We start from the raw sequence: 21,821 nt of genomic DNA, 5'->3' as shown, positions 1-21,821 counted from the left end.
AATATCTGAAAATAGGTAAAATCATCTGTTTTCAAGTTTTACTATGGAAGCAAAATGTCAAATATTTTTTGGAGTTCAAACTGTTTGACAAATTTTGTCTCATTCCAAGATTGTCCCATTTTGGCTGGGATCTCCAGCTTTCACGGAGGTTTTTCTTTCCAAACAAACTGAAGCACTCTCCGCTCTTGGTGCCCTTTTCTAATGGAAGAAAGTGTCCAGTGACCCACTGTCATGACCATGAGGGGTGGGAAGCAGCCTGGAGACTCAGGGTATGTCTACACTACAGCGCTAATTCGAAATAACTTAGTTCAAATTAACTAATTCAAACTAAGCTAATTCAAATTAGCGCATCCAGACTTAAAACTAGTTCAAATTAGCGTTTTGCTAATTCAAACTAGCGTGTCCACACCGATTGGACGCAGGGGCACATTTAAGGGCGGCTGAAACCAGTTCTGGCAGGGCATCAGGTCAGTAGTTGCTTTGTGTGGCTGCTGTCTGAGGCTCGTGCTTAAAGGGACCCCCCTGGACAGCCGGTTCTCAGCTTTTCCGCTTGCTTGCCTACCTCGCTGAGGGACAGCAAAGCGTTTTTCTCTGCTCCCGTCTGTGTTGGCGCTTCCCTTTGGGGATGCCGCTGCAGGTGGCAACATGGAGCCAGAGCTCACCCTGCAGTTTCTGGTGCAGTTTGTGGACTTGCTGCTGCAAGCTTGCCAGCAATGGCTGGAGGCTGCCTGGCACCAACTGGTGCACATCAGCCCCCTGCCTCTCCGCCTGGCCTCCCTGGGGCAGAGCAGCTGGGGTGCTGCCGGGTTGGTCCAGTAGCGCCCAGAGCGGCGCTGCAGGACCAACCGGCAGCGCCCCAGCTGCTCTGCCACAGGCGGCTGGAGAAAAGCCTAGTCTGCTGGGGAGGGGGGGGGTGTACTAGCTGCGCCCCCCCCCCACCCCAGCAGACCAGGAAGATGCTGGCGGCGGACCGAGATGCACTGCGGTCCCGCCACCTGGGTCCTCTGCGGCTTTGCTCCCAGTCTCCCTGGTCTGCCAGGGAGACGGAGAGCAAAGCCTCTGAGGACGCCAGCAGCGGGACAGCCATGGGGCGTCTGGGCTGTCCCGCTGCCGGCTTCCCCGAGGCTTTGCAAAGCCTCGGGGAAGCCGGCAGCGGAGCAGCCCAGGCGCGCCTGGGTTGCCTCGCTGCCCGAGCCCCCCCGCGGCTTTGCAAAGCCTCGGGGCAGCCAGCAGCGGAGCAGCCCAGGCGCGCCTGGGCTGCCTCGCTGCCTGAGCCCCCCCGTGGCTTTGCTCCGCATCTTCCTGGTCTGTAGACCAGGGAGACGCGGAGAAAGCCCCGGAGTACACAGGCAGCAGGACCGCGAAGTCCCGCAGTCCGTGTCCTCCGGGGCAGCCCCATTCGTAACTGTGGATCCGACATAAGTCGGATCCGCGTAAGTCGGGGACTGCCTGTAATTTAAAATAATGTCTTTGTTTCAGAAAGTTAAATATGTAGTAATTTGGAATGATTACTTTATGAAGGCTTAAGATTTAATATACTTAAAATATAGAATCAACTCAATTAAAATGTAAAACAGAAAAGAGCTGCATTATGTATTTCGGAACATTTAATGTTGTATTCAAAGTTTTTGCGAATAAATCTGAGAACTTTCATGGTATATAAAACACCTGTGACTGACATTTTTTTATTCCCAAGTTTAGTGCTCTTAATTAAGTACCTTCTGCATGTCCAGTATTCACCATCTGGCATGCCGTGAAAAACATGGTACAATTTCTTGAGAAAGAAAATGCTAAGCAGCAGGGGGGTTTTTCAAATATAATTTGCTTCATTTGGGTTGAGGTATATGGCAGGAAGGGAAAGAGCAAGGAGTGGGATAGAAGAGAAGAGGGAGACTGTGGTGGTGGGGGGGAGGAAGGGAGGAAGAGCAGGGCCTGGCCCGAGTGGTGGCAGGGCTTGGGATGGAACAGGAGCGGAGTATGGGCAGGGCCTCAGGCAGAGGAGGTGGACTGGGGAACTTGCTTCCCCAAGCGGCAGCTTCACCCACCACCCATTCCTGACTCATTCTCCTGTAAGCAGGAGTGGTTCTGAAATAGTGCCATTGATATTCCCCCTGGAAGAGGAACTCACAGTCCAGGAAATAAAGTGAATACCAAATCTAAATTCAGCAGGCATATGTAATAAATAGCCTCCTCTGCATCCAAGGTAATGGCAGCAAGAGCTCCTTCTATTTCAGAGGTGGGCAACTTGTGGTCTGTGGACCACATACTGCTCATCAGGGCTCTATGTCTGCCCTGCAAGACAGTTAGTTCACCTTTGCCCACTCTAGAGTTGGCAGATTCTGCTGGTTTCCATCCACACATTTTTTCCTACCAATATTACTAAAGTGGCATATGTGTAAAGCAAGGGTACCTGAATTGAGGAGCATGCTGATTGCACACTATCGTGACTGAAAGCCATATGTTCCCTCTTCAGCCAATCAAAGTGCTGCTATGTTTCAAATGGTGTACCCCATCAATTCTAGGTATGTAAGAGCAGTTAGCAAAACTACCTTATCCTGGCAGACCATTTGGGTTACAGCAATCTTTCAGCCACTGACATGAAGGAGGGTCACTCATGCAGCCTACTCATTAGCTGAGGCTGCTCATTGCTATTCTGTTGTCTCAAAGCTCCTCTGTCACTCAGCTGCTGCAAATTGTCAGATCCATGTCTGTGAGAGAAACACAAACTACTTGACTTGAATAATTTGACATAGGATCTTGTCAAGCCTGTCTGCAAAGACTTTAGTTAATATTTTGGTGTCACATTTGATAAGGGAAAAACTAGCCTATAGCTACCATATGGCCTGGGATATTTACCAGATTTGGCACTGAAATGACAACTTCCCTAAAGCGTGAAGGGGCGTTCTATTTTTCCTGGCTGCACTGTATATTCCCAATAACCTGGTGTTAGGGTCTCAGAATTTGCTTTATGAAATTAAATGATATGCCCATCTGTGCCTGGTACTTTGCAGTGGGCACCCAAAGCCTTTAAAAGCTGTGACAATGATCAATTTTTGAACGTCACCTAAATCATCTGCATCAGTCATTAAATCAGTTGAATATAATTGGAATGAAATTGTTCAAATTGTTTATTAATGGACAGCTGTAGATAGCGTCAGTGGTGGCCCGTCAATATAGGTGAACTAGGTGGTTGCCTAAGGCACCAAAATAAACGGACATTGAAGGCTTTGGAGGCGGGGGGGGCCGATCGTGTGCCGATCACGCATTTCACCTAGGGCGCCAGTTGCTGGCAGCTTGTCTAGGGCTGCTCCTGGATAGCATAAAACAAAAGTTACTCCATTTGGAAACCCTTACCTCCATTAACTGAAAATGGGCAGATCACACAGACATCAAGTTGGTGCAGAATAAAACCCCAAATTCTGTGAAAAATGACAGTGATAAGATAGCAGGTCATGGCACTGAGTGCAGCAGCAAGTACTTAACCATAATGATGGCACACATCCAAAGTCTTAACAAAGATAAATAAGAGCAAAGAAACAAGAAAAAGAGAGAGAAGGAAGATGCTCAGTAAGAGAAGATGTTGATTAAAACTGCTAACAAGAGCCACTGTCACAAATCATTTTCTCCAAATGACCCATGGATGATTGGCCATCAGAAGTGCACAATCAGCATCACCTTTGATTGTATATAATAGTGATTGGCATCTAACGTATGCAATAAAGATTTCTGTGTTAGAATCATAAAAACCTAGGGCTGGAATAGACCTCAGGAGGTCATTGAATCCAGCCTTCTGCCCATAGCAGGACCAACCCCAACTAAATCATCCCAGCCAGGGCTTTGTCAAGATGGCACTTAAAAACCTCTAGGGATAAAGATTTCACCACCTCCCTAGATAACCCACTCCAGTGCTTCACCACACTTCCAGCAAAATAGTTTTTCCTAATATCCAACCTAGACCTCCCCCACTGTAACATGAGACCATTTCTCCTTGTTCTGCCATTCGTCACTACTGGGAACAGCCTCTCTCCATCCTCTTTGGAACCTCCCTTCAGGAAGTTGAAGGCTGCTATCAAATCCGCCCTCACTCTTCTCTTCTGCAGACTAAATAAGCCCAAATCCCTCAGCCTCTCCTCACAGGTCAAGCGCTCCAAACCCCTAATCATTTTGGTTTCCCTCCGCTGGCCTCTCTCCAATGCGTCCACATCCTTTCTGGGGGGGGGGGGGGGGGCAGAACTGGATGCAATAGTCCAGATGTTAATAAAAGGTGTTGTGTGTTTGAACTGCTTGTTGGATGGAGATGCCTTGCCCTTGGGAAATTCCTAAAACTGATTACCATAGCATAGTGAAATCCTTGGAAGGGTAACAGATTTGGTGGGCCAAGCAGGAGAGGTCAACAGGAAGAGCATGATTGATACTACTAGAAATCCAGCAGTTGGCAGACGGGTATGAAGTAGGATCATCACCTTCTTCCTGTGTTAGTCATGAGCTACCTTAGGAATGTAGGACTCAGGAATACAGTAGATAAAAAAGGAAAGACAACATAAAAGGGAGAGTTAGGTAGACAGGGTTAGAAAATTTAATTTTAAAACTTGGAAAGCGTCCTTGTGGGACTTGATGCCATTATGGGACTTGGAATGAACATTGGGATCAGTGGGTAAAACACATGAAAAAGGGGATCTTTTCAGGAGCCTCAAACAAGAAGATGAAAAAACAGCTACTCTAGAGCATTGGCTCCCAACCGCCAGTCTGCAGACCAATGCTGGGCCACAAACCGCTGGCTGTTGGGCCACAGCACTTTGCAGCATGGCAGGGGTCACACTAGGATCCAGCAGCAACAGCAGGAGCTGGGGGAAGTGATCACTAGCTGAGGCCCATCAGCAGAAAGTGATTTACAGCCGCTGCTCATGTGGACTCTGGGCCAGATCTGAGTCCCAGTGGGGACTGCTACTGGCCCTTGGAGCTCAGGCTGCAGCTGGGAGGGACAATCTTCAGCAGGGCCAGGCACACCGCCCCCCAGGAGCCTTTCCCAGGGCAGCATCCTCAGCCTGGCTAGCCCCTGCCTGGCCTAGTCCCTACCCTAGTGCAGGCAGTGCTTGTGAGGCAGGTAAGAAATGCCTCCCCTCTCATCCCCTCCTCACTGGGAGCAGGGCCCCCGGTACCCTGGGATTGTAGGGGGAGGGTTTGTCCCCAGGATGTTCCCAGCAAAGCTGTCTGCGATCCATGCCCAGGGCCTAGGGAAGCTGCCACCAGCTCATAGCATGTGCGGGGTGAGGGGAACCAGCCTTGAGGGGTGTTGGAAGGGGCCTGAAGGGGGTGGGGCCAGATAAGGAGGGTGAGGGGGAACAGGGATGTGTGATTTTGTGTGTGTACCTAAGCAATGTAAAACAACATGTGACCACTTAAATTGAATTACCATAATGCATATGCAAATAAAATGTTATCAGGCCACCAAAAGTTTATGAATGGGTTTGCCGATACCCAGTATAAAAATGATTGGGAACCACTGTTCTACAGAGTTTGCAAATGGTAGTTATGGTCACCGATAAAGAAATGGAGAGCTTGAGAGAGTTAGGAAGTTTTTCCTAATTTTCAGCTTTAACCTCCCTTGTCACGGTGTAAGCCCATTGCTTCCTGTCCTATCAAACATTAAGGAGAATAGTTTTGCAACACCCTTTTAGGTACTTAAAAGCTGTTATGACCCTTCTCAGTCTTCTCTTTTCCAAACTAAACAAACCCAGTTCTTTCAGTCTTCCCTAAAAGGTCATGTATTCTCTGGCCCATACGCAGGAATTTCTGCGGGGGAGGGGGGGTCCTTTTTTTTGGTAAATGCAGACTGCAATTTTTTAAAATATATAGGAGTTTTATGCAATGAGTGCTGGTAAGAGGTTAATGAAAAATTTGAGTGGAAACTGATTGGTAAAATGATTTTAATATACTAAAAATATTTATATAGTAATAAAGGTTTTCTAGATATTTCCTTCTGGGATCTTGCTGGAATTTCATAAATGAAAAACAATATTCCAAAATATTCCAGTTTTTGTTGCAGTGAAATTATGGCTTGGCACTGTTGTATGCATGAGCACCTTTTTTATCTTGGTGACATTAGTTGTCAATTTAGGATAATGTGGCTTGCGTCTTCATGACGGTGTGTAGAGCTGATTGGCGCTCTGGGGAGGGATAATCAGTGTGGATGTTCCATAAGCTCATTGCTAGTCATTTCTTTTGTTTGAAAACAGACAACTGGAAACTACTAACCTACTTCAAACCCACTGTTTCCTCCAAACTGGGACCAGTCAGCACTGCCTGATATAGGGCAGAAGGTACTCTTTGACCTATTAGCTCTCTTCAGGAAGAGAACTTTCCTATATTTATTTCTTGTGAAAGGTAGACCACTTAAAATACAACCCTCAGACTCATGAGAGGAAGTTCATGTGGTGTTTCCAGTGATGTGTGCAAGATGGAAATATAGAGTTGGCATGTTTGATATAGACATGTGCACTGGGAAGTGAATTGAGACCACCATCTCATTCCACAAGAGTGCATGACTGAACAACCATCAGATCATAAATGACTTTTTGACCATTTGCTCTTGACTTCAGCTAAGGAATTAGACCATGAAACTCCATAGCTCAATGATGATTTTATCCCCATTAGTATTTTTTAAATGAATGTTCTGTAGCATTTCATAGTGAGAGTAATTCTGAAGATCATCAAGACATGTAAAAAAATATTAGGGAGAAACTTATAGCTTTCCTTATTAAAATGTCTGCCACTCTGGTTACAAAGCTATTTTAAAATTATTTGCTGAGGTAAAGTTAGTATTACTTTTCAAGTGTGAAGGTGGTCCCTGGAAAAGTTTGGAGTGTAGCAGAGCTTGTTTTCATTACTGAAATTTGACCAAATTAATATCCAGTCTTGCATACCCATGTGAAACACACCCAAAACGACCAGAAGAAAATAAAAAACTTGAAGAAAATTAATTTTGGTCTACTCAAACATTTTTATTCAAATTTTGAAAAAAATCCCAACTCATCGATTTCTTAAGTTCAAATAAACCTTTTCTCCCCCTTCAGGTTTGGGGGCCAAACAGGTTTGGGCTGCAAGAGGGGACCAGGTGCTGGCATGCAGCTCATCTGGGCAGGGGACAGGCAGGGAGCTGGCACGTGGCTCATCTGGACTGAGGGGGGAGGCAGGAAGCTAGTGCTCAGGTCAGCTGGGCTGTGGGTGAGGCGGGGGACAGGAGCAGGCATGAGGGTCATCGTTGCAGGAGCCGGCATGCAGCTATGTTGGACTGGGCTCAGGAAGACCACAGTGGGGGGTGCGTTTACACTCTTGACACTCCCTCTGCATAGGGCCTGTTTCTAATCCTTTAATCATTTTTGTTACTTTTCTCTGGCCCTTCTCCAATTTCTCCATCTTTCCTGAAATGTGGTGCCCAGAATTGGAAACAATACTCCACTGGAGGCCTAATCAACCTCAATGCATTCCATCCTTGCCCCTCCCTCTCCCTCCTGGAGAATCCTGCATGCATGAAATAGCTGTTCGCCGCAGGTGGGAGGCACTGAGAGGGAAGGGGAGGAACTGATCAGTGGGCCCGCCAGTGGGTGAGAGGTGCTGTGGGGAAAGAGGAGAAGGGGAAGCTTGGCTGCCAGGGAGGACTGAGTACCCACCATTTTATCTCTGAGGGTCCTCTGGAGCTGGAGCACCCATGGAGTTGGCACATATGCACCACAACATAATGCACAACAAGTCTTGGACCAGAAGACAAGGACTGAGACAATATCTGCAGGGTATCTTTTAACAGAGAGGTTCAATCAATACCATACCAGGCCATACAGAGATGTTTAATCCCATTTAATTAGTTAACTAGGTAAATGTTAAATTTAACCGGTTAACTGATTAAACGGGGCAAGTGTGGGGGGTGGGGCTGCTCCAGCCTGACTCCTTCTGGCCCCGCATGGGTCTGGCAAAGCTAGCAGCCAGAATTAGCAGCCTCACAAGGAGCTGTTACTCTCTGCCCCTTGGGGGGCTGCCGGCTCTCAGCCCATGTGAGCTGAGAATCAGCAGCCCTGCACGGGGGTTTGGTAGTGCTGGAGCAGCTCTCTGCCTTCAGTGGGCTATGGGTAGGAGGCTGCTCCCTGGGTATTGGGTAGCTGTTACCCAGCAAGTATCACTCATTAAAGATGCTTACTGGGTAACCAGTTACCTGTTAACAACCCTGGGCTACGTCTAGATTGGCATGATTTTCCGGAAATGCTTTTAACAGAAAAGTTTTCCGTTAAAAGCATTTTCGGAAAAGAGCGTCTAGATTGGCATGGACTTTTCCGCAAAAGCACTTTTTGCAGAAAAGCGTCTGGGGCCAATCTAGATGCGCTTTTGTGCAAGAAAGCCCCGATCGCCTTTTTCGCGATCGGGGCTTTTTTGCGCAAAACAAATCTCAGCTGTCTGCACTGGCCCTTTTGCGCAAAACTTTTGTGCAAAAGGGACTTTTGCACGAACGGGAGCAACATAGTATTTCCGCAAAAAGCACTGATTTCTTACAGTAGGAAGTCAGTGCTTTTGCAGAAATTCAAGCAGCCAGTGTCGACAGCTGGCAAGTTTTTCTGGAAAAGTGGCTGATTTTCCGGAAAAAACTGGCCAGTCTAGACACAGCCCCGGTGTATACCTCCAATATATTTTCTTAACATTGGACATCTTATCAACACTGGCTGTGAGCAACTCAATGTGGGAAGGGAGGAAGGAGAGGAGTGATGAGAAGATGGTGGCAAAGGAAAAAATAATCAAATTTAAACATGCAGAGCATAGCAGACATTAATTTTGTATGCACGGAAAGCCACTGATTGCATGCTACATGATGACTAGCTGACCAAAAGCTTTGGAACAGCATTTTCGGGAAATCGGTACACTCAAAGAATCCATTTGTCCAATGTGGCCACCCCAGGGTATCACTGCCACCCTCTGTATTGACTAGGGAATGGGTTTGTGGATATAGCACCAGAGAAGAAATATTAAATGCTAGGAATCCATTCTGTTCATTAAAAAACCTTACTCCTAGATTCTGGTAGTACCCAGTCTAGCTACTACTGGGTAGTTCCTGCATAATATGTGCTGGATTTTACATTGAGGGAGCTGGGCTTCCTGACAATGAAGCAGCCGAAGATCAAGAATCTCAAGTCCTCCTCCTTAGATAGCGACCCTCGTATAATTTAAACAGCGCATTTTAGCTACGGAGGAGTGTTCAAAGGAAAAAAAAAAGACATGAATTGGATTATGGCACTTAATAGATTATCCCTAAAGAGCTAGAAAAGAATAGGATGCAATCTTGGACAGATGAGGATCTTCTGTGCTCTCTTTGCAAAGGTAAATTGCAGCACTTTCTCCCATGGGTTTACAAATGAGAGCACATTAGACATTTAGAATTCTAGGAACCCAACAGCAAAAAAGGAAATAAGGAGTGAAATTTAATCCATGGGCCATTAGTTCAGGATAGTTAAATTTGTTAGGAGTTCATTAGAGATCACAAGTGTCAATCTTTTAAAAACAAGCATACAGAGAGAGAAGGCAGCTAATCTTGTTGGAGCCCTCTACCCTTTGAGGCTTTTACCAATTATTGTCTCCTCTCAGTAATTTATGAGAGACATGGCTGAAAACTCCATATAGAATATAGGGCTTTCTTGCTATGCTTCTTTCATTATTAAAGGGAAAGCTGCACTCAACACATCTAGTGAGAGCCTGAAAAATCATAATATTAACATTCAAAGCACATCAGAGTTCTCTTCTCCCTAGTTTTCTACATAACAAACTTGTTAACAATACATTTCAGGAAATAGACAATACTGGTTCTTGGTTTATCTGCAGACACACACCTACAGGCAAGGGACTTTTATGCCCATTTACAAAGGCATAATCCTCTTGTAAATCCAGAATCTCTGAAAGAAATTAGGGAAATAATTCCAGGTGTTTCCCCTTCTCAGCTCCCTCCACAAAGCTCAAAATTCTCAAATTATTAAAATACAACGGCTGTGTCTACATTAGCATCCCTTTTCCGGAAAAGGGTGCCAATGAGACAAGTCGGAATTGCAAATGCCGCGGGGGATTTAAATATCCCCCGCGGCATTTGCATGAGCATGGCTGCTGCTTTTTTCCGGCTTGGGGCTTTGCCGGAGAAAAGCACCAGTCTAGATGGGATCTTTCGGAAAATAAAGCCTTTTCCAGAAGATCCCTTATTCCTCTTAAAATAACTTACGAACGGGGCTTTTCTCGTGTCCTCCGGGGTGAGAAAGTGTCCTCCGGGGTGAGAAAAGCTTCTCCTGGTCTCCCTAGTCTGCTGGGGGGGTCCAGCAAAGCTGCTGGACCCCCCCCCCCCCCAGCAGACCAGGGGGACAGAAGCAAAGCCACCCAGGAGAAGTGAGACCGGGAGAAGCTTTTCTCGCCCTGGAGGACACGGGAGGCGACCCGCCGCCCGTGAGCTCCGGGGCAAGAAAAGCCCCGTTCGTAAGTGCGGATCCGACATAAGTCAGATCCGCGTAAGTCAGGGACTGCCTGTATAGCAGTAGGGATATGTTATCGACCACCTGACCAAGATAGTGACAGTGACTATGAAATGCTAAGGGAGATTAGAGTGGCTATCAAAATAAAAGCCTCAATAATAGTGAAGGATTTAAACTATTCCCAGAATTACACATCACCTCAGGACAATATGCAGAGATAAAGTTTCTTGATACCTTAAATGACTACTTCTTGGAGCCACTGGCTCTGTGATCAACAAAGTGAGAACAATTCTTGATTTAGTCCTAAGTGAAGCACAGGATATGGTCCAAGAGATAATTATAACTGGACTTAGGAATTGTCCCAGGTTGAGGTGTCATTAGAGGAGGTTTTGGGACAAACTGATAAATACTTAACAGTAACAAGTCACCAGAACCAGATGGCATTCACCCAAGAGTTCTGAAAGAACCCAAATGTGAAATTGCAGAACTATTAACTGGTTTGTAACCTATCCTTTAAATCAGCTTCTGTATCTAATAATTGGAAGATAGCTACAGTGATGCCAATATTTAAAAGGGCTCTAGAAGTGATCCAGGCAATTATAGATGCCAATGAGCAGGGCTCGACAATCTATGTAATCTACTCACCCGTGGCAAGTAGATTACATCCTGGAAGAGCCAGGTTTGGGTGATCTGCGCATACACAGAACGATCTACGCATGCGCAAAACGCTGGACAGCGCGCCACGGCGAGCCCTGCCAATGAGGGCTGCTCTCAGCATTCGATTTGGAGGTCTCCTGTAGATCTGCTAAATCGAATGCTAGAAGATTAAACTCCAGAGAGTCACTCTTCTCTATAGTGTAGACATGCCCTTAGTAAGAAATACAACATTCACCATTGGCTAGAATAATTTAAAAAGTAAAAATTAAGAATATGAATAAGTGTAAGCTAAGCAACAGAATTGCTTAATTAAATGCATATAAATATATTGTATCTTTCATATTAGCTAAAAATACCACAAGTAATATTAGCTAAAAGCGTCACTGTATTTAGGTGGAAAATGTGTTTTATTGCTTCCTCGATTATTTCTTCCTTAGGAAAATATTTTAAAAGTACAAATACAAAACATGACCAAAACTGAACATTTAATCAAAGTTTCTTGCTTACTTTTAAAACCAGGATTAAAATTGGTAATTTAGATAGCTGATTTAAACAAATCCACTCTATAAAGCACTCTAAGAAGGAGCTTTTCCCCTGTATGTGGTCAAACTTTAAAGCATACAGACAAACATTGCTACCAAAGGAAAGGTCACTCACACTCCTTTGTAATGTATTTTAACCCTGTCAGGAGTGGCACTGTACAGTACAAAACTCTAGAAAAGACATAAAAATAGATTTTACCATGCTTATACTTCCTTCCCATGAGTTCACAAAAGCATGTTGAAAAGTAATGGAAAATGAGACAGGGAAAAAAAAAAAAAAAGAGGAATAATGCACATAAATTGTTCAGTGCGCTTCTCCCTTCCCCAATCTCCCTATGCTCCACCAACACACCAGAATTTGAATTGTATTCAGTAAATGTTAGCTTGTATCACTTGCAACACTGCCAAGCAACACAAATCTTCCAGTACAAAGTCATAAATTATAACCAATCCTTAACAATAGATGTTTCTGTCTGGAGTTTTACTGATTAGCCTTTAAAATAATTTATGAGTCTGGACTAAAGGTTTTGTGATCTGACATTTATTTTGCTGGTTTTACTTAGGTCTTTTAGCTGTGATTAGTAAATCATGTATGTATTTAATAGAAAATAAACACAAATCAATTATTTTCAGTGAAATTAAAATTTAGGATATGATAATCTGCCTCTGACACACATTACAAAAAGCATATATATGTTTGGTCTTGCATAATTATGAATAATAAAAATAATACTTAGCACTTCTATAGTCTCAATGATCTCAAACCAATGAATGAAAATGGACAAGTACTGTTAATTAAAGCTGTCAAGACCTTAAAAATTAATTAATGGCTAATTAAATATGATTAATGGCTCTGTTAAGCAATAATAGAATTATATTTATTTAAATACTTTTGGATGTTTTCTGTGAGGGGGTCACTCACCACCGTAGCGGGGGTCCGTCGTCTGTCCCCGGAATCAGTCCATTCCACCCGCACCGGCTTCCGCTCATGTGGCGTTCCCCCTCTGGAATCTTCGGTCGCGTTGCTCTCTTTGCCACACTGCCCTCTGGCAGTGCCCAAGTCACTCGCTCTGAGCCCCCCTTCCGGGGGTCTGGTGTCTCTCCAGCAGGCCTGTCCGCAGGCTGCCCAAGCGCCCTGGCCCAGCCTAACTCTCTAGCCCGGCCCTAGCTCCAGAGAGCATTCTGCTCCCTCAGCAGCCAGGCTCACACTGCCTTAGCTGAAGCAGCCCTTCCCTTTTATAGCCCCCAGCTGGGCCTTAATTGGCCAACGCCGCCCAGCTGGGCTGAACTCGCCGGGCCTGCTCCAGGCTGGGGTTTGGCTCTTAAGGGGCCAGTACAGGGCAGCTGCCCTGTTACATTTTCTACATTTAAAATATATTGATTTCAATTACAACATAGAATACACAGTGCACAGTGCTCACTATTTTCATTACAAATATTTGTGCAATAAAAAAGAAACAAAATACATAGTATTTTTCACTTACACTGCAGTGCAATCTCCTTATTATGAAAGTTGAATTTACAAATGTAGAATTATGTACAAAAATAACTGCATTAAAAAATAAAACAATGGAGAACTTTGGAACTAACAGGTCCACTCAGTCCTACTTCTTTTTCAGCCAATCACTGACACACACAAGTTTGGTTTCAGTTTGCAGGAGATAATGCTACTAGCTTCTTGTTTACAGTGTCATATGAGAACAAGCTTTCACATGGCACTATTGTAGCTAATATCACAAGATATTTTATGTGCCAGATGCACTGAAGATTCACATGTCCCTTCATACTTCACCCACCATTTCAGGGGACTTGCTTCCATGCTGATGAATGCTTCTGCTTGATAATGATACAAATCAGTGAAGACTGATACACATTCATTTTCATCATCTGAGCCAGATGCCATCAACAGACTGAAGCGGCAGCAGAAGTGGTTCCCCGTGCCTCTGAGGCTTTGCTCTGGCAAAGCCTCAGAGGTGCGGGACCCCCCGCGGCTGCGGCTTCAGTCCGGGTGCCTGTGGTCTGCTGGGGACCGTCCCCAGCAGACCACAGGCACCCAGACTGAAGCCGCAGCCACGGCGGGGTCCCTCGCCTCTGAGGCTTTGCCAGAGCAAAGCCTCAGAGGCGCGGCACCCCGCTGCCGCTGCGGCTCTGCTCCCTGTGTCCCTGGTCTGCTGGGGGGGGGGGGCGCAGCTAGTGTGCTCCCCCCCCCAGCAGACCAGGCTTTTGTTTTGGACTCTGGGGCAGAGCAGCTGGGGCGCTGCCGATTGGTCCTGCAGCGCCGCTCTGGGCACTACTGGACCAACCCGGCAGCACCACAGCTGCTCTGCCCCAGGTCCTGATTCAGCCGCTGCTGGTCAGTTTCAGCAGCGGCTGAATCAGGGCGCCTGGGCAGAGCAGATGGGGTGCTGCTGGGTTGGTCCAGTAGCACCCCAGCTGCTCTGCCTCAGGCGTCCCCAAGTCAGCTTCTGCTGAAACTGACCAGCGCTGACTACAGGAAGCCCCAGGCAGAGTTGCTCTGCCCCGGGCTTCCTGGAATCAGCTGCTGATCAGTTTCAGCAGCAGCTGACTTGGGGACTCCTGGGGTTCTTAAGTTGATTCTGTATGTAAGTCAGAACTGGCGGTCAGTTTCAGCAGCGGCTGAATCTGGACGCCAGTTCCGACTTACATACAGATTCAACTTAAGAACAAACCTACAGTTCCTATCTTGTACGTAACCCGGGGACTGCCTGTACCTTGTATCTGGACCTAGAAATAATATAGAATGGGGAATTTCACAAAGAATCAAATCAATGAGTCATATTTTGGACAGTAAGATAGCAATTACTTACATTGGTTACAGAAAACAACAAAGTTGTAGGTCTAGATAATAAATCCTCTTAATAAATAGATAAGACAGTTTGGGCACTATGACTATATGGGTTTAAACAAAGACTCATTATCTCACCCATTACAAAGCTAGCTTCCACAATTATCACCCCTAACATCATTACCTCACAGAAACTTCCCCTATAATCACCCCTATGTCATTACCTCACAGACACTAACCTTCCCCCCTCACCCGTACTCTGTTCTAAAATTTGATTTGTCTATTTCATATGCGTTCATTTTTTTGATTGTATCACTTTGGTATATATGGTTGTGCCCATTTTCTTCTACATATTGATCTGAGGAAGTGGGTCTGGCCCACGAAAGCTCATCACCTAATAAACCATCTTGTTAGTCTTTAAAGTGCTACATAGTTCTGTCTTTTGTTTCAGCTAGACCAGACTAACACAGCTGCATCTCTATCACTATTCTGTATTGAACTATGAATTCCATTGATTTTATGAACATGATTTATTATTGTAACCATCAGTGTAAATTAGATCACCCATTTTTTAGAAAGATCTTGACACAGTAGAGAAGAATGTGGACAAAACCTAAGAGTTTGTGAAAGAAGGCAAGGTCAAGCAGAAGGCAATTGCCTTCAAGAGTTTGCTGTTTTAAATAAATCTACAGCTTTCTTGGGCTTTTAAAGAGTCAAGTATGTGTGGGTGATTTTTTTAAAGAAACTTCTTTGCCAAGTCCATGTGTCCTTGCTGTACTGCCATTGTGCCTAAAACAGGAAGCTGGTCAAAACTAGAGCTCCCATAGCCAGGTGGACTTTGGACAGAACATGTCTAAACAACTGGAGAGCTTGAGAAGGCTGAGACACAAGAGGCAAGATCTAGGAAGCCAGACTCTGAGGTCCCACTGCTAAGAGAGATCAGGGTCTACACCTGACATATGTACTTTAGCAACCCAGACATAGGAACAATGACTAGTCATTACCTAGACCCATGGGAATTCATGTAGGGTGACCAGATGTCCCAATTTTCATAGCATCTTAAGGTTAGATGAGACCACCAGGGTCATCTAGTCTAACCTTCTGCCAAGATACAGGATTTGTTGCATTTGAACAATCCAAGAGATATGGCTATCCAGTCTCCTGAAAACCTCCAGTGAAGAAGTTTCCACACCCTCTCTATGCAAATTGTTCCATTTTATAGGGACAATCCTGATATTTGGGTCTTTGTCTTATATAGTCACCATCAACCTTCTCAACCCCTGTCCTGCTTTTTCACACTTGCTATCTGATCACCCTAGATTCAGCCATTAGATGTTATCACAGCAGATTGATGTTTGTTCAAAAAGTGGGACAATACCAGATAGTGACAGTAGGTCAGAGATGGGTAATAATTGTTAGTGGGGGGCCACTCCTAGATTTTAGAAAGTGGTCAAGGGCCGCACTTTTCTGTGGAGGAAATGAGGGGTCTAGGATGGAGGCTAGGTACAGAAGGGTGCATGGGGTAAAGAACTGGGGTGAAGGAGACGGTAGAGGTCTGAGAGGGAGTTTGGGTGAAGGAGGTCAGGGGATTAGGGTGCAGAGTCTGGGAAAGTGTTTGGGTGCAAGAGAGGATTCTGGCCAGGGGGAGGGGTGTAGGAGAGGATACAGGACCTGGGACGGAGTTGTGAACTGGGGCAGGGGAGAGCAGAGGGTTTGGATGGTGACCTGGGGGAGAGAGTTGGGGTGCAGGAGGGGCCGGGATGCCAGAGGTATGCTCTAGCTAGGAGGAGCTTACCTAAGCGTCTCCTGGCCATCACCCCCAAATGGGCTCCAAATGGTCTGCTGCAACCCCAGATCACCCAGGGTATGTCTACACTACCCTCCTAGTTCGAACTAGGAGGGTAATGTAGGCATACCGCACTTGCAAATGAAGCCCGGGATTTGAATTTCCCGGACTTCATTTGCATAAGCGGGGAGCCGCCATTTTTAAAACCCTGCTGGTTTGAACCCCGTGCAGTGCGGCTACATGGGGCTCAAACTAGGTAGTTCGAACTAGGCTTCCTATTCCCCATTCCACGAGGTGTACCGGTAGTTCGGAATAGGAAGCCTAGTTCGAACTACCTAGTTCAAGCCCCGTGTAGCCGCGCTGCACGGGGTTCGAACCAGTGGGGTTTTAAAAATGGCGGCTCCCCGCTTATGCAAATGAAGCCCGGGAAATTTAAATCCCGGGCTTCATTTGCAAGTGCGGTATGCCTACATTACCCCGCTAGTTCGAACTAGCGGGGTAGTGTAGACATACCCTTAGAGCTGTAGGCTATTCCATTTATGTAGCTCTCAGCACCAGGAGGGGGAAGAGGTTTGAGCTGCCCTCATCCCCCAGGCCGATCTTTCAGCACCTATAGGCAGGTTGTTTTCAGCCAATAGGAGCTGAGAGACTGGCTGGGGTCAATTCCTATTGGCCGGTTGTTTCTAGCCATTAGGAGCTGAGGATTGGGCTGGGGGCAGGAAGATCACACAAAGCATCCCCCTCCCTCCAGAGCAAAGAGCCTCTGGACTGCGCCTTAAACCCAAGGCAGCTTTGTGCCTGAGGGTCCTGCAAAGGTGGTCCGTGGGCTGCATCCAGTGGCTTCGCTGACCAGATTTGGTCCCTGGGCTGTATTTTGCCCAACCCCGCAGTAGATGCAAGTAAATATTTTCTACGCTGAATTTGTGTTTAAATTGATCTAATAATATTATAGAAGCAAAGTCATTTTTTTAATAAACAAAAGAAAACACACTAGAGATACTTTAAAGAGAACTTATTTTAAAGACTGAGGCATGTGAGACCTATACATAAGATTTTTCCAGATAAGTTAGTGATGATATAATAGCCTCTCTCAGCCCAGTGACCTCAGATACGGACCTATTCTATGAGAGATGTGAGTAATACCCTCCCACATGTTATGGAATGTATCACTAATGTCCATACTAGCAAAATAAAAAGAATGTACAAACGACAAACAAACTTCTCAGTGCTTCCCCTTCAAATGATTCTCAGTGTTTCCACTCATGAACACCTCAATCTTCTCTAGGCTTTCACTTATCCAGTTGTCTCTCATTCAATTAAAATTATTATCTAGGCAGTTTATTAGCTGAGAAACAATCAAAAAGAAGGTATAAAGTTAGATGTCTCTAACATAATGATAAAACTTCAAGTAATATTTTATATGGTCTGCCTCACTAGCTGCACATATACGTATAGCAAAATAACAGGATATGATACCATAGTACAGGTTACTACCTAAGATGGGGAATGCTAAGTGAAAGAGAACTAGGAAAGATAATAGTGTAATCACGCTCCGAGTCTTCCTCTGAGAGCTAGCTGGCCCATGGTTGATTCACTTGATCTCAAACGCCATGATTCACTGTCAGTCGAAAGGGGAAAGGAGGAGTAACAGTGCCTACTTTTGACCTCTGGGACAGGCATACAATACTTGGCACTTCCCATCTGCATCTGGGCTTTTCCCCTTAAGTGGGACATGGAAGGGGGACCCAGGCCTTGCCTTTCCACAAGGACCCAGTCCAGGGCCCATTCCGAAGTGCCAGATGCGCTCCCCATACAGAGTTCAAGTTTGCTGACAAAGGCTATTTCCTCTCTAAATTTCAGTTGTGGTATGACTTTTTATAGTCCAAACAGTAAAAAAGTGTCATTAAAAAAGGTCCAAATGACCCATGGTTCTCAAAGTGGACAGTAGTTCGAGAAGGCACTGCTTGGGGCCTTACATATTCTGTGGTCCCCTCTTAGGCTCTACCATCTGTCTGACTTCTTCTCTTTGGAAGATTCTTCTCTTTGGAAGCCTGTCCACCACGCCTTTCCTGGGTGTCTGAGCTCCTTTTAACGTGCTGATTCTCCAATGGGAGGATGCACAACAGGCCTCAGGCAGTGGAGCATCTGGACCCTGTACTGACTTTTAAACTCCTTTGGGTTCAGTATGTAATTAGTATACCCCAACATACACTCCCTCTTAAGATGTGGGACCACTAGAGACTCCTGTTTTATCAATAGTGGCTGATGGCCAGTAATATCAATGGCAATTGAAAAATGCATCATAATGGGTACCGGTATTTTTTTATTATCCATTGTATATGGAGATCAATCACTATATGAGACAATCTAAAGCCTGAATGAAATGTGTCAAAATAAACTGAAAAATCCAGAGTCATGTGAATGTTTTGGAATTATCAGTCATAGATATTCAACAGTATTAACAGATTCATAGGAGAGAAGAGGGTATTATTGTTATCTGGTTTGGTTTAACTCGTTTTATAACACAATCCACAGAATTTTCCCAAAAATAATTCCTTGATCATATATCTTTTAGAAAAATATCTGATCTTGATTTAACAATTGTCAGTGATGGAGACTCCACCATAAACCTTGGTAAGTTGTCCCAAATAGTTAATTACTCTCATTGCTAAAAGTGTTCACCTTATTTCCAGTCTAAATTTGCCTAGTTTCAACTTCCAGACATTGAGTCATGTTATACATATATATTGAAGAGCACATTATTAAATATTTTTCTGTATAGGTACTTAGACATTGTAAGGACACCCCATAACCTTCTCTTTGTTAAACTACATAGATGGATTTCTTGAGTCTACTATCACTACAAGGCATGATTTCTAATTCTTTAAGCATTCTTGTGACTCGTCTCTGAATCTTCTCCTGTTTTTCAACATCTTTCTTTAATAGTAGGAACCAAAACTGGCCACAGTATGGGTATGTCTACACTACAGAGCTTTGTTGGAAAAACAAATGTTTTTCCAACAAAATCTGAGTTTTGTCCACACTGCAAACGCATTCTTTAGAAAGTAAATCGAAAGAAAGGAGGATTTTTTCTGGTGTTGGTAATCCTTTTTCTATGAGGAAGAAGCCTTTTTCTGAAAGAGCTCTTTTGGAAAAAGGCGTGTGTCGACAGGGAGGAGAGTTTTCTTTTGAAAGAAGAGACCAACAGGAAATAACAATTCTACAGCTCCTGTCTCCTTCCAGCTCTTAAAGCTGCAGGCACCCTGGGCAAGCCTTGTGGCAGGAAGCCAGCCTGAGAGCAGCACCTCACTGCACGGCTTTCCCTGCCGCAGGCCTTGCCACCCATGGTAGAGCCACAAGCCCCCCGCGACCCTCCTGGCCCTCAAAGGGAGTACTAGCAGGGCTCCCAGGTCCCATCAAGGGAGACCAAGAGGCAGGAACCCTCCTGGTCCAAAGTGGAGATCCTGTCCCTCCTAGAGCTGTGGTGCGAGGAGGAGACATTGCAAGATCTCTACTCCAAGCACAGCAACGTGGTCATCTTTGGGCACATGGCCAAGTCCTTGGCAGAGCGCAGACACCCACCCCAGGCCTTGCAACACTTCCGGAGTAAGGTAAAGGAGCTCTGCCAGGAATATGTCAGGGCCAGAAAGTGCAGCTCATGCTCGGGGCAGGACCCCACACCTCTCCTATTACCAGGAGCTTCACCAATTCTTGGGGGGTGGGGAAATATCTTCCCCACCCATTGTCGTGGACTCCAGCCTCGAGACCCCCATCATCATCTGGCTGGAGGTCACAGCGGAGGAGGAGGACCAGGGTCACCAGGAGGAGGAGGATTTATGGTGCCCTATGCAGGATTATTAAACTGGTGCCCCTATGCCTAGGTTTGTCAAGCAAAAAAAAGGAACCCACAATACATTAAAATCACATTCCTGCCCAAGACCTCACCCCTTTGAGGCCCCGTCCTCTCTGTTCCCCTCCTCTCCATCACTTGCTATCCCCAGCCATTGTACACTCTCACTTGGTTGAGAGAGGACGTGAAGGCTGTGGGGTGGGAATGAGGGATTTGGGTGTGTAAAGAGGTGAGAAGTGCAAGCTCTGGGAGGGAATTTGGATGCAGGAGAAGGGGATGCTGGCTCGGGGAGGGGTCTCCAGGCTGCAGAGTGTTGGGCTCAGGTAGAAGGTTGGGGTGCTGAGCAAGCCACAGGCTTGTGGATGTGAGGGTGCAGGAGTTTGTGTGGGATATGTGTGGGGCTCAGGGCAAGGATGCTGTGAGTATGATGGACTCAGGACACACATTTGCCATGTGGGGATGGTGCAGGAATGTTGTGGCAGAAGACTGAGGAAGTGGGGTTGCAGGAGTTTGGGGATGTGAGAGGCTCAGGAGAGGGGGTTCCAGTGTATAATAGGCTCAGATTTGGGGTCAGGTGGTGCAGGAGTGTTATGATGCTGCAGTGAGATGGGGATTTGGCCCCAGTTGGGGGGATGTTGGCCGGGCTTCATTTTTAAATAAAATATTATGTCAAACTCAAAAGGTTTTAGCATTGTCTTTATATACGAGAGGGGCAGGGAACTTGTTTTGAGTCAAAGGTCACTGACCCACAGAAAAGTCAGTTGGGGCCACACAAGTGAGATGCCAAAAAAAAAAAAAAAAAAAAAAAAACCCCAAGCCTCACTAATGCGGTCCCAAGGATGCTGGAACAGCTGTCAGGGTGCTGGAGCCAGGGACAGGGTGGTGCTGGGTGTTGGTGACAGTGTTGGTGGGGGGGTCTGGGCAGGGAACAGGGGCAGCTGGGACTAGTACCTGGCAATCCTGCAGCATCTCTGGCAAGTGTGCAACTGCACTCCTCCTCCCCAAACAGTTGGTGTGTGAGCTGCCTGAGCAGCGGAGGCTGTTGCACCCCAGCAACTTACCTCTGCGATGCCATCCTGTGAGGAGGTGGGAGGGTGCGGGAAGTCCCAGGAAGTGAAGCTCTGTCCCCCCAGGAGGAGTTGTCAGCACAGCATTGTCACCCTTGTAAGCCTCGTAATCTCTTCCAGCTTCCTCCTGAGTTCTGCACCCTCTACCTCCTGCCCTGACTCCTGCTCTCCCACCTCCCTACCCTGAGCCCCCCAATCAGACCCTGTGCCCTGAATCCACCCCTCCTGCCTTCACTCTATCACCTTCTGCCCTGAGCTGCCCTCACAAACCTTCCAGCCCCATGCCCACACATCTTAACCTCTACCCCTTACCAAGAGTCCCCCATATCTCTGTCCTGACTCCAGCCCTGCAACCTTATACTCCAACCCTAATGCCCCGCACCAAACCCTGTGCCCTCAGCCCCCGAACTCCTGCCTTCCCAGCGGGATGGTTCTCCCCCATTTTCCCTCCTGATTTTCCCCAGCCAGGCCCCCTGTACCATCCCCCAGCTCTGCTTTCCGCCAGCCTGTTCCTCTTCCTGATCTCCCCCGGCCAGCGCCGCTGCAAACACCCCCCCCCCCCCGCCAGCTCTGCTTCCCGCCCCCCACTAGCCTCATGGCCCCCCAGCTTTGCCTCCCGCCCA

At 46.3% G+C, this 21,821-nt stretch overlaps 1 long non-coding RNA gene across 1 annotated transcript in view; it reads right to left on the bottom strand.

Moving 5' to 3' along the window:
- Positions 1-12,806, bottom strand: part of LOC142830023 (uncharacterized) — an 81,169-nt gene extending 68,363 nt beyond the window's left edge. Inside the window, exon 1 of the long non-coding RNA XR_012905026.2 lies at positions 12,612-12,806. This is a non-coding gene — a long non-coding RNA (uncharacterized LOC142830023). The remainder of the gene's footprint in view (positions 1-12,611) is intronic.
- Between the last annotated feature and the right edge of the window lie 9,015 nt (positions 12,807-21,821).

This window comes from Pelodiscus sinensis, chromosome 1, assembly GCF_052426305.1.
Source record: "Pelodiscus sinensis isolate ZL-2025 chromosome 1, ASM5242630v1, whole genome shotgun sequence".
NCBI lineage: Eukaryota > Metazoa > Chordata > Testudines > Trionychidae > Pelodiscus > Pelodiscus sinensis.
This window is presented reverse-complemented; position numbering and strand designations above follow the sequence as displayed.